General features: G+C 42.4%; 1 long non-coding RNA gene across 1 annotated transcript; it reads right to left on the bottom strand.

Annotated features, from left to right (window-relative positions):
- Nucleotides 1-873: 873 nt before the first annotated feature.
- LOC138756254 (uncharacterized) lies at nt 874-3,113 on the bottom strand. Its single transcript, XR_011352914.1, has 3 exons — nt 2,935-3,113; nt 2,687-2,822; nt 874-1,307 (listed from the first exon to the last, which is right to left on the bottom strand). It is a non-coding gene; the product is annotated as an uncharacterized lncRNA (long non-coding RNA).
- Nucleotides 3,114-3,543: the final 430 nt, after the last annotated feature.

Here is a 3,543-nt window from a genome sequence, read left to right as displayed (position 1 = left end):
GACGAACAAGAGAAAATGTTGGAAGATTTTTTGTATCCTCCATTCCGCAGAACAAAGGGAAAAAAAGAAAAAAAAACCTTATCTCCCAAGCAAGTAGAGAAAAACTAGCTATGAACCTAAAGCTAAGATGTGGCTAGGAGACAGCATAAAATATGTTAAACAAAACCACAAATGGGCAAGTGGCAAGCATTTTAAACCCTATAATAAAGAACATGTAATATTACTCAAAATTGCCTTCTACCTGCCATTGCCTGAAATCCCTTACAGTAAGAGAGAAAGAGAAGTAAGAGAGAGTCGATTCAGTGACACTGAGTGTCCATTGATTCATTTCCAATGCTCCTGCAATTGCACAAACTGCTATTCAATCCATAGGCAACCCAAGCACCAGATCCAAACTTACAACAAGATCAGGAATTCTTCAGCACCTGAGGGCCTTTGAGAGCCTTTCTTACCCTCAGCACCCTCAAATGCTGGCTCCACTACCTTGTTCCCTTGAACCAGTCTCCAGCAGCTCATAGCCTGTGTGGGTCTCCTGACCGCAAGTTACCCACAGCTTGTGTGCATTCTTCACTCTCTCAGCCCCTCGCTGACCTGCTGCCATTGTCACCATTCAGTAGGGTCATATCCTATGCCTCACCTTCTTAACAAGGGATGTTCTCCCCATTTCACGTTCACTGTACCGATCTGATATCCTCCCAGAGACTGCAACTTCTCATGGTCACAGACGCCATCTTGGCCACAGACCCTGTGGTTGCGGGGTTTTTTTTTAAAAAAACATTGTTTCCTTTAACAGTGATATGAACTATCGATGATTACAAAGACTGAGTGAAGAATGATAGGCTTTAATACACATTATATTTCAGCTGGCCCAACTTCATGTGCTCAAATGAATGGAAGGGGGTAGGGAGGTTGACTTTTATGGCCAGGTCATGGAGGAGGGGTAACAGGGGATGGAGTCATCAGTGGGCAGGCCAAGCACTTATGTACGGAGCAGTATAGGCATATCACCACAAACAAGCTGTTTAAAGCCTGAACAGAGCCTTCAGAATTAATACTGGGCATTTGAATCCTTCGAAACTGGGTCTCCACTTTCCCATCACTGCAATTACAGCAGCTCCAGCAGTGTTGCCAATGTTCTTAAGGAATGTTTATGTTTAGTAAACAAACGTTCGGAAATTTTTAGATGCCTATTAATGAATCATATTTCAGTAATGACTGTACTGCTTCAGGTTCCACCGGCTTAAGGTTCCTCAGCATATGCAACTCCAACAGCTGGCTCTTGCACACTTCCCTGTTGGCTTTGTGCCCTAGCAGAGAATTTGAAGAAGAATATCAGACAAGGCTTTATATACAGATGTAGCCCTGCCAAACCAACCAAACTTTGAATAAACCATCTGTGAGCAAACATAGACAGCAGTGCAAAGAAACATTTATTCTGAGTAGAGATAGCGAACATTGGAATTTCGTACGACATTGTATAAAATTCCTAGCAGTCAAATTGCATGTAAAAGTGGCATTAAGGCAGACGCCATTCCATATGCACCAATCTGTTAAATGAGATAAGATTATGTCAGATTATCTTGGTACTTGAAAATGGTGAAATGGCAAAATAATATACAATTATAAATGAATCTCTAAAGCAAACCTTAGGTCAATATGTTGACCCTTGCACCAAAATAACAAAGAAAAACCCAAAAGATTTTAAAAATCTGGTAGCACTGCCACAGCTGCTAAAGACAGTGCTGCCACTGGTGCAGAGAGCAGGGAGCAGTTCCCACCTGGGGTCCAGTCCTATTTCCGACGGCTCCAAGCAGGCTTTAAATGGCCTGTTAAAAGAACCAATGGTGTTTCATTTAAAATCCTGCTACCATGGGGTCTGGGCCAAAGATGGCAGTGCCTAGATTTGGCAGTGGCCTCATGGGGTTGCAGACTCCGAGGGAGTAACGGACTGCCACAGGGCAAAAGTAATGGGGAGGACACACCACATTGGGAAGGAGAAACAGAGGAGATGACCATAATGTCAGTGATCATGGTGGTGGACCAGCGAGGGGCTCTGTGACAGAACTGGAGACTCGTGTGCGTACAGGAATGCTGGAGGCGAATCCACAGACAGATTACTCTGGAAGGATACTCTTTACATCTTTATCTGACTGTAAGGGCGCTGGGCAATGTTAATGCCAATGGCGAAACTTTGTCTGTCTTATGGAAGACTAAAGAAAATTTTGTGAAAAAATACATTTCTTTTTAATCATATGACAATAAATAGTATCTGATCTGAAATTGCAATTAAGCATTGAATTTGCCTTTTGTTTCATTAGATTCCTAGGAAGCACGTTTCTTGAAAAAGGATGCAACATGACTAGATCTGCCTCTTAACCTCATGTAGATTGTGATGCATTTGATCACCCAGCATGCCAGGTGCTGGGTCCTGAGTTATAGAAAAATAAGTTTTATTGATTTCCTCCCACTCACAATCATTCACCAGTCTCTGGTGATAGCAGATTCTACTTCTGCCTCTTTACCCAATGCTGGCAGATATCTGAGAGAACATTATTTATCTCTCCAATCAGTTCTTCCTGCGCACTGTGGGGGAGGTCAGAAGACCATTACATAAAGAAATTACATGGCAAACATTATACAACACATTTCACCGGAGTGTTCAACAAATATATATTGCAGGTTGTACCTCATTCTTCCTGCAAGCCTCGTCTTATTATGTTTTTTTCTCTATTTCCAGTTGCCTTGTAAAGCTCTACAAATACTTTTGATTGCAGTCAGTGAAAAATAATCAAACAGGAACAGGTGAGGACAGCAAAAGACTCCTATCAAAACACATTAAATTAGCTGTTTAATAAAAATCAAATTGGAGCCTTTATGTGAAACTCAGCAAAATAAAAGTGCTGTAATGAATTATTTCAAACTAAAAGTTCTTACTGGCATAGAGCTTGATTTTCACTCATTATCCAACGTATCATCCTCTGCCATTTCCATCAATAACTACATAATCCCACCCCATTCTGGTTTCTGCAGTGACTGCTTGCTCCATGACTCGCTCATTCACATCTCCCTTCTCCTCAATTGCCCCTTGGCATCTTCCCTTGTGACCACAGGAGATGCTTCACTTTCACCCACACATCCTCCTTCATCATCATTTGTGACTCCAAAAGTGAAACAATGCTTCATTTGTGAATCTGCAGGGGTCATCTACTACATCCAGTGCTCATGTTGTGATCTCTACATGTTAAAGACTGGATGCACTGGGAGATCACTTTGTTTAGCACCTTGGCTCTGTGCACAATATTGAGGACCTCTCAGTAGCCAAAAAATTCAATTCCCCGCCCCATTCTGTTGCCGACATGTCTGTCCATGGTCTCGTGCGCTTGCCAGACTGAGACCATCTGGAAATTAGAGGAACAATACCTCATATTCATTCTGGACACCACCCAATCAGATAGCATGAACATTGACCTCAAGTTTCCGGTAGCCACCCCACCCCCCCCCACCCTTCTTTCCCTATGTCTCCTTTCTTCTGTCTCTTTCTTT

The sequence above is a fragment of the Narcine bancroftii genome, chromosome 3, assembly GCF_036971445.1.
Source record: "Narcine bancroftii isolate sNarBan1 chromosome 3, sNarBan1.hap1, whole genome shotgun sequence".
Lineage (NCBI taxonomy): Eukaryota > Metazoa > Chordata > Chondrichthyes > Torpediniformes > Narcinidae > Narcine > Narcine bancroftii.
Note: the sequence above shows the minus strand (reverse complement) of the source record. Positions and strands in the feature narration are given on the sequence as shown.